This window comes from Pongo abelii, chromosome Y, assembly GCF_028885655.2.
Source record: "Pongo abelii isolate AG06213 chromosome Y, NHGRI_mPonAbe1-v2.0_pri, whole genome shotgun sequence".
Taxonomy (NCBI): domain Eukaryota; kingdom Metazoa; phylum Chordata; class Mammalia; order Primates; family Hominidae; genus Pongo; species Pongo abelii.
The window spans coordinates 3,871,259-3,886,475 of NC_072009.2; the positions used below are offsets into that span (position 1 = coordinate 3,871,259).

Consider the following 15,217-nt stretch of genomic DNA (forward strand, 5'->3'; position numbering starts at 1 on the left):
ACGCCTGGCTAATTTTGGTATTTTAGTAGAGATGGGCTTTGACCATGTTGGCCAGGATGGTCTCAATCCCTTGACCTAGTGATCTGCCTGCCTTGGCCTCCCAAAGTGCTGGGATTACAGGCGTGAGCCACCGTGCCTGTCCAGCAAACTTTATTTTTAAATGGCATTACAATAACCTTGGAAAATATTGCCACAAATATGAATAAAGTGTAAACATTTCTGCTATATGAATCACTCATAAAGATTCAGGAAAGAAACATTATTGTCTCAATATTCAAGGCAAAGAGAGTGACCGAGCCACCGTGCCTGGCTAACACTTGTACTTCTTATCTTTGTTGGCTGATGATCTTGGGCAATTAACTTATTTTTTCTAAATTTTTTTAATGAAAAACCAAGGATAGCAATACATGTATTAAGAACTTCATAAGATAGTAAGTATCACATGATATCTAATCCTAACAAATCTGCAATTGTATATGTGTGTGCTAGGTGGGTACAAAAATGGACAAATAATACCAAGAGTGAATCTGCAACATATAAGAAATATTTTCAATCATGAGCAAGTGGTGCTCATAATGGGAATTCATGACTGATTTAATATGAAATATTAATTGATGTAATATACCATACTAACAGATTAACGAACAAAGGCGAAATAGCAACTGAATACATCTTGCAGGAGACAACAACTAGGCTTTTCTCCTATTCGTCCAGACAGATGGCCTGGCCCAAGGTTCTACAGAAGCAGCTCTTCCAGTCACCCCAGGCAAGGGTCTCAGGATAGGGTAGGTTTACTTGCATGGCACACGATGCGAGAAGTAGTGGCCTCTTAATAGCTGCTCTATGAATTCCCAGGCGCCGCAGCACGGTCTCAGGATCTCAGCATTCAGGTTCACTTTTCTATGTACTGTTCATCCTGAGAAAAACTTGAAAACTGGTGATGTTTTCATGCAGGGTGTTATCTGCCAGAGCAGAGATTCACGATGAAGTAAAAACCAGTAGTGCAAGTGGAACCGTCAGAGCAACATAGTTGGGCCACAAAAGATTAATCCCGTAGCCATAGCACCTCGCCTGGCGTTGACTTCTTTCTTCACTATGCCATACACTCTGCGTCCTACCAGTTCACAACAGATTTGCAGTCTTACTAAACGCCTTTCGTACTCCCACGTGTCCAGTAATCAGCTGTTTCCACAAGTAGTTAAAGAACTAAAAGCGATTAAGGACAGGAATTCTATAGCAGCCCCTGAAGGGGCAGCGGATAGCCAGTGCCGTCCTGGGCTATTTTTATTGTGTGGCCCTAGCTGCAGCTATCCCAGTGTTTGGTGATGGATACGCTTCAGTCGGGACTTAGGTTTCCGTCTAGGGCACCAAGGTGTTTCCAGTTCCGCTGCTTCTGGGTATAAAAAGAGTAGAAAAGGGGAAGAGAAGTAGAAACAGGAACCGTTAGCAAAGACAGGAAGACATAAATCAGAGCAGGGGAGGTCCTAGGGGGCGGGGCTTGGCGGGGGTGGGGTCTTGGAGGGTAGCTGGTCGCTGCTCTGGGGATGGTGGAAGCCTGCGCAGCTGTCTCGGCGGTCTGTTTCTTTCTCTGTCTCTTTCTCTTTCTCTCTCTCTCTCTCTTTTTTTATTTTTTCGGTCAGCCGGATTTAATCCGCCATATTGAAGAGCACGGGTCTAATAGATCACTGGAAACATAATTTAACTGAACCCCGCCCGTTGCGGACTGACCGTGTTGCTCTAAGTCCCTCCCTGCTTCACGCCGCTAGCAGGCCCTGACGGAGATTGCCTTTGTCTTACTTGGGACATTTACCTCAGCGCTTGTTGCTGGTGTCGGGACCGGCAGATAGGAGTGAGTCTCAGGAGAGACCTGGCCGAAAACCGCGAGTAAAGAAAAGTGAAGCCTAGTGAAACCGCCTTTGCGGTGACTCAGGAAAAACTCATCACCTGGAGTCCGTGTAAGCTCAGCGACCGCCCTAGCAGCGAGGCCAAAACAGGTAAAGAGGGCTACTGAATGACAAAGAGGTAGCGGCATCCGTCACCTCTATATAAAGAGGTGGACGCTTTCTTAGGCCAAATCCCGGTATTTGTGAGCAACGTCCTCCTCAGGCACGCAGGCCGCAGTCACGACCGCGTGCCTAGAAAGTATCTAATATCAAAATATTTTACAGATATTTTGTTGTCCGCCATTCCCAGGTGTAGGTCTGAGTCTAGTTTGTCTCCCACCGTCGGGTGCCCTGATTACGTGGACATGGCGCCTGTACCGTAAATCACCCGCGCCTCCGAATCACCGACAGACAGATGTGAGATAATGTAGGAGGCTCAGAGGATTCTGAGTATGTGCGTTTCTTCTTTTCCCCTACCGGGCTTGGGACTTTTTATTTCGGAGGGCTGGGGGCAGGCGCGGGCAGAACTGCTGTCTGTGTGTTGTGCACTGTAAGGAAAAATGGCCGCCTAGCCTCCCCGCGCCGTGCCTGTTTCTTGTACTACCTAAGGTGAAGTGGGAGGATTAAATCTCTGGTTTCACAGGAAGAACCTCCTATCTATGCCCGGGGCCTCACTCAGAGCCAGGGACTAACCGCTCTTGGTTACAGACCTTGCCCCACGGTCCTTCACATGCTCGAAACTGGCTCGTTGCACCAAATGCTGTTACCTAGGTAGGGTGATTAGGAACGGAGTTAGGCGTTAGCTGTCCTTAATCATTAGGGGGCCGACTTCTTGTCCACCTCCCGCAATCACCCCGCACCATCTGACCTGAGAGTCTGCACCAGGTTTTTGCTCTCTTATACCCTTATACCTCCTCTTCCTCTCCGCCACTTTGCTAAACGCCAAGATGCAGTATGACGTATTTCAATGAACAGTTCGGTTCCGATTTAGTTTGGATCAGATCTCCTTTCTGTTTTGTTCTCTACCAAAACAACTTGTCTCTGTTAGTAGTTGAACCTGTTTTTGTGACAGCGCATTACGCATAATGTACTTTCTCGGTATCTCAAAATATTAACTTAGACTTATGGAGGAGATATTTTACTAATTTTTATGAAATTTTTTGCATACTAGAAATTTACACAGGAATTTTAAACGTTTATATTAAGAATGTTATTTATAAAATTCACTCATAAGTTTACTTAATTTGTACGCTGCCCAGTGTATCTTAACTTGTTCAGAAGGTTTTTAAATTTGAAAGATGTATATGTAAACATTAACTATTAATGCTGTTTTGTTTTTGTTTTCTTTTTGAGACGAAGTTTCGCTCTTGTTGCCCTGGCAGGAGTGCAGTGGCGCGATTTCGGCTCACCACAACCTCCACCTCACGGGTTCAAGCGATTCTTTTGCCTTAGCCTCCGGAGTACCAGTGATTACAGGAATGCGCCACCACGTCGGGCTAATTTTGTATTTTTAGTAGAAACAGGGTTTCTCCATGTTGTTCAGGCTGGTCTGGAACTGCCGACCTCAGGTGATCTGCCCGCTTCGGTCTCCCAAAGTGCTGGGATTACAGGCGTGAGCCACCGCGCTCAGCCTGGTTTTTTTTTGTTTGTTTGTTTTTTAGGGGGGCATTCTCTTACTGGGCAACTCGTTCATCCTCTAAATCTGCAAAACAAGTTCACTGTTAAGGAAATACAGGTTCTTTCACTATGAAACTTTCAAGATTTCTTTTCTTGAAGTTCATTCTCATTAGTAGTTATCCGATAAATTAAGTACCAGATCATAAGGTACATGTTTGTCTAAAACTATACCGTTAAACTTTAAAATACACACCATAAACTTCTACATTTTTTTTAGTTTGCTGCTTTAATCACTGCCATTTTCGTCTCTGCAAATGCGTAATTGTTTAAAAGTGTCAGGATTTGTTTTTCAATTAGAAAACTCATTGATATGCTTTTAACTTTCTCGTTTCAAACTTTATTCTTACAGTTTGGGAAGAAAGAAAATCTAAAGTTATTTGCCGTTGGTGATTCAAGGGTGAGTTGGGAGTATTTTTTATTTCACTGACTTGAAAATAAGATTGTGGGATTTTAATTATTTCTTCTTACCGTTTTGTGTTAACAGTGATTGCGTGAATGTTTACTCTGTCAATCTTGTCTTACTGTTAACAATACTTCCTTTTGTTGGTTGGTTTTGGTAATATATATGACTTTGGGTCCGGGTGTGGTGGCTCACTTCTGTAATCCCAGCACTTTGGGAGGCCCAGGCGGCTGGATTGCCTGAGGTAAGGAGTTCAAGACCAGCCTGGCCAACATAGTGAAACCCCGTCTCTACTAAAAATACAAAAAAAAAAAAAAAATTAGCTTGGCATGGTGGCGGGTGCTTGTAATCCCAGCTACTCGGGAGACTGAGGCAGGAGAATCCCATGAACCCGGGAGTGGGAGGTTGCTGTGAGCCAGGGTAGCGCCACTGCACTCCAACCTTGGCAACAAGAGCAAAACTTCGTTTCAAAAAAAAAAAATATGTATATGACTTTTCACCTAAACTTGGAGAAAATTTTTATAATGACTACATAATAGCAAAAACATTGTATTTGAGAATACGTAATAAAGAAGTGATTTTTAACAGTAGATTTTATTTACTGTTATTGAGACAGTAAACCACCCGTGCCTCCCAATCACAGACAGACATATGTGAGATAATGTAGGAGGCTCAGGGGATTCTGAGTATGTGTGTTTCTTATTTTTGGGCTTTTGAATGGTTACCGTGCTTTGTCAATGAAAATGGAAAAGAAGGATATCTTTTCCAGGCCAGGCACGGTGGCTCATTCCTGTCGTCTTAGGAAGCCGAGTTAGGAAGCCAAGTCGGGCAGATCACCTGAGGTTAGGAGTTCGAGACCAGCCTGGCCAACATGGCAAAACCCTGTCTCTACTAAAAATACATACATTAGCTGGGCATGGTGGTAGGCGCCTGTGATCCCAGCTACTTGGGAAACTGAGGCAGGAGAACCACTTGAATTCAGGAAGCAGAGGTTGCAGTGAGCCGAGATCCGCACCATTGCACTGCAGCCTGGGAGACAAAAGCTAAGACTGTCTTAAAAAAATAAAAAGAAAAAAATGGATTTACCATAGGTCTTTTTTTCTTCTCAGATGTTGAAATGCATTTTCCAGTATCTAGTATTACGTATTTTAATGGACATCTTCTAATAGATTTTTTCATCAGATACTTATAAGGCAGCTTACAGTTTTAGAAAGTACGTATTTGTCTCAATTTCAACATTCACTTCTTGGTTTGTTGCACAAATTAACACTTTTTAGCTTTTTGTTGTTTTATAAGATTCATTTTTAAACTACAGTAGACATTTTTGTATTTGTTTTAGCATTTTGATGTGGAAACCATCCTTTGCTTGAGTTAAAGATAATTATTTCAAATCTATGTCTTTTAAAAAATACGCATTAAAGGGTTGGTAGTTATTTTTGTGCAATAAACTGGAAATATTTTTTGCTTATTGCATAAGTTAGTGTAACAGCTTTATTGAAGTGTAATTTACATATTAAATGTTTCTTTTACATATACAACTTATTGGTTTCTAATAAATTTACAGAGCTCTGAAACACTTCCAGTTTTAGAAAATTTTCATCACTCCAGCACATCCTTGCTCCTTTTCAAGCCATTCCCCACTCATATCTTCAGCTCTTGGTAGTCCGTAATCTTCTATATTTACAGATTTGCCTTTTTTGGATGTTTCACAAAAATTGAATCAAAATATGTAGTCTTTGTATCTCGCATCTTCCACGTAGATAATGTTTTTGAGATTCGCATCTTCCACATAGATAATGTTTTTGAGATTCATTCATGTTGTAATATGGATAAATACTGCGTCTTTTTATACTAATGGTATATCATTGTATGAGTGCAGTTTACCCATTTACCAAGTGTACATTTGGTACACTTGTTTGCAGTTTGGGGTTTTTATAAGTGAAGTTGCTAGGAACATTAATGTACACAAGGCTGTATGTGTGAACAATTAGCGTTTTTGTTTCTTTGTTATGTTTTAAGGACTTTAAGAACAATTGTAGGGCGGCCCCGGTGGCTCATGCCTCTAATCCTAGCACTCTGGGAGGCCAAAGTGGGTGGATCTCGAGGTCAGGAGTTCGAGACCAGCCTGGCCAATGTGGTGGAACCCCGTCTATACTAAAAATACAAAAAATAGCTAGGCATGGTGGTGTGTGCCCGTAGTTCCAGCTACTTGGAGGCTGAGGCAGAATCCCTTGAACCCAGGAGGCAGAAGTTGTGATGAGCAGAGATCTCACCACTGCACTCCAGCCTGGGCAACAGAGCGAGATTCTGTCTCAAAAAAAAGAAAAGAACAATTATATGTTGGGGAGGTATGTAGTAACAAAATTACTTATTGTATTGTAAGTTTATATTTAACTTAAGCAATTGCCAAATTGTTTTCCTTGGTGCAGGTGGCTGCACCATTTTACATTCATATCAGCTGTTTTGGTATACTCTTTCCATTGGGTGTGCAGTGGTATCTTGTTAGTGGTATCTTATTTTGCATTTTCCTATTGGCTAACAAATTTTGAACATCTTCTCATGTGCTCGTTTTCTGATTGTGTTTCTTTAGAGAATGTTCAGACTTGCCCATTAAAATTTATTGTTTGTTTCAAATTGAGCTGTAAAAGCTCTTTGGCTATGTCTTTTTTTCCTTTCCTTCCTTTTTTTAATGTGTGTGTGTGAGACAGGCTCTGCTATCAAGGCTGAAGTGCAATGGCACACTCTGGGCTCACTGTAAACTCCATACCCCAGGCTCAAGTGATGTTCCTACCTGAGCCTTTCAAGTAGCTTGGACAACTTGCACCAGGCCCAGCTAATTTTTGTCCTTTTTTTTTTTTTTTTTTTTTGAGACAGAGTCTCGCTCTGTTGCCCAGGCTGGAGTGCAGTGGTGCGATCTTGGCTCACTGCAGCCTCCACCTCCTGGGTTCAAGCGATTCTTCTGCCCCAGCCTCCTGAGTAGCTGGGATTACAGGCACATGCCACCATGCCCAGGTAATTTTTTATATCTTTAATAGAGATGCAGTTTCACCGTGTTGGTGAGGCTGGTAATTTTTGTACTTTTTTGTGGAGATGGGGTTTTGCCTTGGTGCCGAAGGTGGTCTCAAACTCTTGGGCTCAAATGATTTGCCCACCTTGGCCTCCCAAAGTGCTGAGATTACAGGTGTGAGCCACTGCGCTGGCCTAGATAATATCTTCTGTCAGACATATGATATGCAAATATTTTGTCCTAGTCTGCAGCTTATCTTCACTTTCTTAATGACATATTTTGAAGCACAAAACCTTTTTTGTTTTATTGCTTGTGCTTTTTATGTTCTAGCTAGGAAATCTTTTCCTAACTGAAAAGTTATTGATGAAGAGTCACACTCCGTAAAATATTTGAAGGGATTTATTCTGAGCCAAGTATGAAGGACCAATGGCCCATGACACAGCACTCAGGAGACCCTGAGAACATGTGTCCAAGGTGGTCTGGGCACAGCCTAGCTTATAAATTTTACAGAGGCATGAGACATCCATCAAATACATATATGGAAGATGTATGTTGCTTCGGCCCAGAAGGTTGAGACAGCTGAAAGCTGGGGCTCCCAGGTTATTGGTAGATTTAAAATTTCTCTGATTGGTAGGTTGACAGTTAAGTTATTACTTGAAGACCTACAGTCAATAGAAGAGAATGTCTGGGTTATAATGATGAGGGATTGTGAAGACCAAAGTTCTCTTATGCAAGTGAAGCCTCCAGGTAGTGAGCTTCAGAAAAAATAGATTGTAAGATTGTAAGTGTTTCTCATCAGAAAAATAGTTTGAGGTATTAGTAATTCCAAAAGAGAGGAGCATATAATGAGGCATGTCTGCACTCTTCTCCGCATCACGACCTGAACCAGTCCCTCAGGTTAGCCTTGGAATGTCCTTGTCAAAAGGAAGGGTCCATTCAGATGATTGGTGGGCTTCGAATTTTATTTTTGGTTTACATTCTCCCTTTTTAGGCCAAGATTTGCCAGAGGCAACATCAGTGGCCCCCAAATTTTTATTCCATCCCATAAAGTTGGGAGGACAGATGAACCCATTGTGGCCTGGGTGTCTGGTCTGGGTTCATCTTGTCCCCCTTCGTGGGGACTCCCCACCATCCCTCTATTGCCAGGGAACTGACAGTGAAAAGTCAGCCAGCAAAAAGTCAAAGGTGAGTTTACAAAACTGACTTATCTTTAACTTCTGTGCATTCCACTACTAATCATGGTTTTAGTTACAGAATTAAAGCGATTACCTATTCAAAAATAAGCATTGTTCTGAAAAAAAATTTGAAAAATGTATTATCTAGATGTACAACTCATAGCTGGGAGGCTTTGTCATGAGGTATCTTTACCCTCTTAGTTTTAGTTTTATGAGAAGCAGAAAATTCTTTATGGTTAGAATGCATGAAAAGGCGCCAAATGATAGCTCAGAGGGCAGAGTCCCTTGTTTACTAGCTGTTGAGGCATTTGTTTACCCCTCGTTACTTTGGAGGGTATGACCTAATTCTGCCCCTCAAAACCAGTCCTTAGAATCTCATGTGCCCACTGCTTTGGCAGTCCCTGGGTCTAGAAAGGGCCTAGAAAGGTGCTTGTATATTCCTAGCAGCAGGACATTTGCAGAGAAAAACAGTCTGGGCCCAGTAGATGCCAAATAAGGGAGATTGGCATCTCTAGTCTTCAGGAGACCATGAATCTGGTTTCTTTGGAAGTAGAATAAGGAGAGATACATAACGTTAGTATTTTGACAATCAAAAGAGTATTTGCATGTCAGAACGAAAAAAGAACCTATTCCATTAGGGCACCAACTAAAAATATGAAACAAATTATAATATGGTAATCTTTAGAGGATTATTGTATCCAAGAAATAACTCATGCTCTTTATTCTGCAATTAAAAACAGAAGTCAGGGCTGAAATCTAGTAACAAATGCTAAACTTCTCCTTTGAAACAGTTTCTCTCTCCAGCACTCCTTTTCCATTATAGAGGAATTACAGTAAGACCATTTCATGTGCAGTATAAGTGTTAGGCTTATTGTACTTGGCCTGATTGTTTGCATAATGTGCAGCAAGAATTGATCGCCCATATAGGCTCCTTTTAAGTTGGCGTTGCTGGAACTTTACCTAAAAATATGTTAGTCTAGTCAAAGTCTTGGTGAAGTAACTAGTGATTCCAGTTGTCTGGTTTTAAGAGAAAAGACTCTTTAATAAACTTAGGCAAATAACTGCATTGTCAGAAAATCAGTTTCTGAATTCTGGAGAACTCGAAGTGAAGGTAAATTTGCTTACAAGAACATACTTTACCGAAATGTTTTAAACCGTAAATAATCTAAAATAAGCATACTTCCTTGAGTCTTCTTTAACCAGAGCAGCAGCCTTACAAACAAGATGCCATTTTTGTGTACCTTGGAACTGTTACTCACATGCTAAGCAGCTCTTGTCAGATGAGAGCTGTCAGGCACTGTACAATCTGGCAGCTCTTCACATGGTTAGAGTAAGTCCTAAGGAAAAAGGAGGCTCCCTGCTTATGAGTATCTCCTCCTTCTATTTTCCAGGTAGCAATAGTCTATGTAAAGCATAATTAATTTATCATGAAACTTTTGGGCAACATTATTTCCATTAGCATGGGGGGAAGCTTCAGTTAACATCCCATAGCAAGGCAGTTAATGCCCCTCAAGTGGAAATGTTCTAGTTCAGTTATTGTCATTGGGAAGTGCTCACAGGATTGTGGTAGAAGTCCCAGTAAATGTTCCACAAAGGCTGTGAAGTGGAGGATTTGTTCTATCACTGCAGCTTCTACCTTACATTGTGTGGGCTCAGGCAGTCTTACTAGTTCCTATTTAGCATGTCCAGTTTGGTTGGACATGTTAATTAAACATTTCTCAAAGGATAGATTTACGTGCCTTCAGTTGTTATTTTTCCTTTAGTTTCCTCGGGTTGAATACATGCCTTCAGCTTTATGAAGGCACTAGTTAGGGGAAACCTCCCGGCGTCAGATACATTGGTACCCATTTTCATAACACGTTTAGGTAAAGGAGTCACAGTTACTTTATAGAAAGCCTGTTTAAACACTCAGATTTCATAATCTTTACATTTTTTATGTCCTGGTCCAAGGAATCTTTCTTTTCTCCTCCAAGACCATTTTACCTTTTCTGGTAAAAAATAATTTGTGTAGGGGATCCAGCCAAGGGACACAGGCTGTTTTGTCAATCTTTATCTTTTTTTTTTTGAGATGCAGTCTCACTCTGTCGCCCAGGCTGCAGTGCAGTGGCAGGATCTCGGCTCACTGCAAGCTCCACCTCCTGGGTTCATGCCATTCTCCTGCCTCAGCCTCCCAAGTAGCTGGGACCACAGGCGCCCGCCACCACGCCCAGCTAATTTTTTTGTATTTTTAGTAGAGACGAGATTTCACCGTGTTCACCAGGATGGTCTCGATCTCCTGACCTCGTGATCCGCCCTCCTTGGCCTCCCAAAGTGCTGGGATTGCAGGCGTGAGCCACCGTGCCTGGCCCAATCTTTATCTTAATTGACTTCAGCACTGCTCCAGGCAGTGCCAGCTTTTTCATTATGTTTTACCTTTTGATTTTTCTTAACTTTCCCTAATACAGTGCAAATAGTAGAAGACTACCTTTTGGTGTTTTTTAATGTTAGGCGACCAGCAGGGGTTCCCTTTGGTCCACGCATCCTTTGATAGTATTGTGAATTCCTTTGTTTTTGACCCTATCAATTTTCATTTTATTTATTAATAACCATTTAAAGATTTATGTCACCCTTTTGGGGCAAGTCCTTTGATTTTCTTCCCCTTTTCCATTTTGTTGTTAATTATCCTAATGTTTTAGTAAGCATCTTTAGGACTCAGGAGAGGCAGCAAATTTAATAAGGCTTCTTAAATAGTTGTATGATTCTGCAAGAGGAATACCACATGAGATGCCCGTGTAAAAGGGGCCTTCTTAACCCCAGCATTTAGCATGACCTAGGTAATAGGCATATTCAGTGGGAAAATATCCTGGTCATCATAAGGCGAATCCCATAGGCTTCCATGTGAAGCATATCAACTGCTTCTTCTGGGTGCTCCACTTGGCATTTTATTGGAGAGAATTGGATAGTCCCTTTCTCAGGGTCAACGGACCTTACAGTGGCCATTTATCAGTCCAGTAAGCTGGTTGTTATTTTAGAAAAAGTCGTCTGTGCATTTGGGTTGCATATACTCATCAGTGATTGTTTAATAATGAGCTTTGTGTCCAGCATCAACCCATTTACAATTAAGGATTCTGCCTTTAAAATTGTTAGTTTTACAATCTATTATACTAAGAATTTTTCGTGAAGCTGATAATATCAAACTGCAAATTAGAATAATTTCTTTATATTCCACCCTTCGGATTTGATAGTTGATTTTGCCCTTCCCCTATATTTACGATCTTTTTGGTAAAATAGTATGTTTTTTCTTACTGTTTTAATTCTTAGAAACCCAAATGCCTAGTTAGAAAACCTGTGTAATTTAACATAACATCGCTTTTAAAATTTTAAACTAGTGGAGAGGATTTTCAGGTTAAATTTATCAAAGATAACCAAGATGATGTGAATTAAAAGGCATTTGAGCTAGCTTGTTTTAGTCTGATAAGCATTCTTCTTATTCTTCTTTTCTTCTTTTCTTTTTTTGTTTTTTTGTTTTTGAGACAAAGTTGTGCTCTGTTGCCCAGGCTAGAGCACAGTGGTATGATCTCTGCTCACTGCAGCCTCTGCGTTCTGGGTTGAAGCAATTCTCTTGCCTCAGCCTCCTGAGTAGCTGGGTTAACAGGCCCGCAGCACCACATCTAGCTAATTTTTTTTTTTTTTTTTTTTGAGACAGTGTCTCACTCTGAGTGCAGTTGCACGATCTCAGCTCACTGCAGGCTCAGCCTCCTAGGTTCACGCCATTCTCCTACCTCAGCCTCCCGAGTACAGGCACCCGCCACCATGGCTGGCTAATTTTTTTGTATTTTTAGTGGAGATGGGGTTTCACCATGTTAGCCAGGATGGTTTTGATCTCCTGACCTAGTAATCTGCCTGCCTCGGCCTCCCAAAGTGCTGGGATTATAGGCATGAGCCACCATGCCTGGCCTAATTTTTGTATTTTTTGTACAAATGGGGTTTCACCATGTTGATCAGGCTGGTTTCAAACTCCTGACCTTGTGATTGCCTGCCTTGGCCTCACAAAGTGCTGGGATTACAGGCATTTGCCCCCACGCCTGGCGAAGCACTTTTCTTTAAGCCAGTTGACTAGAGCTCTTTTATATAGTTTGGTAGTGAAATATCACTTCCACATGACACATAAACATATAGACATAACAGACATAATGCACATACAGACAAAAGGCAGGTCCAAAAGATTTTTTATTTGCCTGTTTTCAGAACTTCTGTCTCTTATTAGAATATAAATTTAAAAGGTTACAGAAGCCAACAAAAGGTGAAGGAAAGTTACCATCCCGGGCCATTTTTTTAAAAATTTTTTTTGATACGGAGTTTCACCCTTGTTGCCCAGTCTGGAATGCAATGGTGTGATCTTGATTTACTGCAACCTCTGCCTCCCAGGTTCAAGTGATTCTCCTGCCTCAGCCTCCCAAGTACTTGGGATTACAGGCGTGTGCCACTTTGCTCAGCTAATTTTTGTGTTTTCAGTAGAGACAGGCTTTCACCATGTTGGCCAGTCTGGTCTTGAACTCCTGACCTGAAGTAATCTGCCTGCTTTGGTCTCCCAAAGTGTTGGGATTACAGGCGTGAGCCACCGCACTGAGATTGTCTCAGGCCTTTTCAAAAGAAAGATCTGAAATTCTGAGATATCAGTCTGAGGAATTTCAAAAGAAACAGATCATAGAATTTAAAACTTAACACCTTCTTGTATTAAGAGAAGTCAACATTTTAAATAAAACCTTGTTCTTACCAGTTCTTTAGTTTTGCATTAATGTATTTCTAATAAGAAGTTCAATTTCTAGAAAGACTGTTAGACAGTTTTTTAAAATGCAGCCAACTTAGTTATGTAACTTAAAGATTGCTTTTTACTAACCTTGTTACAAATTATATCAATCATTGATTACATACTTGGACTTTCTGGTTTGTTCTAAATATCTCTGTTTCTTGAACAACCAGTTACCTTATTTTAGGACAAAAAATTTACCACACAAGATTTTTTTTTTTGTATTTCATTACTTTTCTTTTAACTTCTCTTAAAAAAACACAAAACTCTATTTCTGTAACTTTCTTTACATCTATCTTATTTCCTGGTTCCTTTTTTGTATAACCACTAAATAAGCTTTGCATTAGACAAAAATATTTACCATTAAATAAGAAAACTATTTTTTTTGAGACTGAGTCTCACTCTGTCACCCAGGATGGAGTAGAGTGGTGTGATCTTGGCTCACTGCAACCTCTGTCTGCTGGGTTCAGGTGATTCTCCTGCCTCAGCCTCCTGAGCAGCTGGGATTACAGGCGCCTGCCACCACACCTGGCTAATTTTTGTATTTTTAGTAGAGACGGGGTTTCACCATGTTAACCAGGATGGTCTCGATCTCCTGACCTCGTGATCCACCCGCCTCGGCCTTCTAAAGTGCTGGGATTACAGGCGTGAACCACTGCACCTGGCCGAAAACAATTTTTAAAGATGTCTTCTTATAATTTTTAAATTGGAAATTACCCAGAAATTTAATATGTATTATTTAATATAACCATACATTCTAATTATATGACAAATTTGTTTACAAGCATTTATTCCATTACATTAGTCTGATTATTTAATAAGGATAGTCATCATTTAAGGTTATTTCCCTCTTAATATTTTTATGGCCTGTGAATTTCAGGTGCATACCTAAGTAAGAAACCTTAAGTTTAAATATATGAACAACACACGATTTACTTGTTTTCATTAAACCAAAAATCTTAAATATCTTATTTGTCAAAAATTATACAAAGATGATTCTGTTTTGGGCTGGGGTTATAGTTTTATGACCCTTCTGACAAATTTTAACACCTTACAAGATTTGGCAAGGATAAGTATGAAATCTCTTGATCAATAAATGTAAACAAAACATGCTGACAGTTCTTAAGATATTTCTAATACTATTTTATCTGTAATTTTAAAGCTAGCCTATTTACTAAGATTTTTACTTCAGTCACATGAATTTGAAAAGCATTTAGGCTTACTATTTAGCTTTAAGCTAATTTGGTACTTTGTGACCAAAACACTGAACAAACTACATGTATATACATGTAAACACACACCTACACACTCAATCAAATATCCTATAACTTTTACTTAGAAAAGTAACAGCAGATTTAAAGCAGGTGGAAAAGAAAATAGAGAAATAGAGAATTTTTTCTTAATGTAATTTGTCCATCGTTAAAATATTGAAATAGAGGCTCCAGGGTTTTTTGTTATTCTTAGATGTTTCCCACATTTAGATTGTTTGTTTCCCATACTTAGATTATGTGTTTCCACTTAAAAGGACCAACTGAGCTGTGGCCTAGGGTTTAGTGTTATGGATTGGAGTGTGCTGGTTATGAGCAGGACTTCACAGCATGTCACCACTGAGTTATTTCTGCCCTCTTAAGTGTCTCACTCTGTGTCTCTTTTTCCCTCTCTGGAAGTCTAGTACCTCTGAGTGCCGAGAACACTGGCTGATCAGACTTTATATGCATTTCCTGCAAAAGCTATATATATACATATATACATACTTTTTTTTTATACACTTTTTTTTTTTTTGAGACAGAATCTCGCTCTGTTGCTCAGGCTGGAATGCAGTGGTGTGATCTTAGCTCACTGCATCCTTCACCTCCCGGGTTCAAACAAAAAAGCCTATATTTTTATTTATTTATTTATTTATTTTTTGAAGCAGAGTTTCACTCTTGTTGCTCAGGCAACAAGAATGAAATACATTCTAAAGGGTCTTCTCCATTGCTTTTTCTCCCAAAATTAATCTCAGGTGGTTTGTATGAGCATTTATGTGAGAAACTAAGTGTCATTTTCATAGATAAATGAGAGACTGAGTTTCCTCAGCTCTAAAGGAAAACAACATTTTGTTCCTCCCAGCTCAAAGGTGCCCTTGAGTGACTGCGGATCAAGTGGGAATGTCTGGGGGTACTGACCTCCCGTGACATGCAGTGGCCTTACAAGACACCCCCAACAAAAATTACTTTTTAAAAAATGTAGGCTTTGGCTGGGCACGGTGGCTAATGCTTGTAATCCCAGTACTTCGGGAGACTGAGG

At 40.5% G+C, this 15,217-nt stretch overlaps 1 protein-coding gene and 1 long non-coding RNA gene across 11 annotated transcripts in view; one reads left to right on the forward strand and one right to left on the reverse strand.

The window, feature by feature from the left end:
• Positions 1-494: 494 nt before the first annotated feature.
• LOC129053160 (uncharacterized) lies at positions 495-3,062 on the reverse strand. The gene is made up of 3 exons (XR_008518245.1): positions 2,752-3,062; positions 2,594-2,650; positions 495-1,393 (listed from the first exon to the last, which is right to left on the reverse strand). It is a non-coding gene; the product is annotated as an uncharacterized LOC129053160 (long non-coding RNA).
• USP9Y (ubiquitin specific peptidase 9 Y-linked) overlaps positions 1,491-15,217 on the forward strand; it is a 199,593-nt gene continuing 185,866 nt past the window's right edge. For 8 of the 10 annotated variants that reach the window (XM_063721461.1, XM_063721464.1, XM_063721462.1 and 5 more), the window contains exons 1-2: positions 1,506-1,994; positions 3,910-3,957. The gene's annotated coding sequence lies outside the window, so the exon portion shown is untranslated. Of the gene's footprint in view, positions 1,995-3,909; positions 3,958-15,217 lie in introns of all 10 variants that reach the window. The other 2 variants (XM_054545326.2, XM_054545328.2) reach the window with 2 other exon arrangements.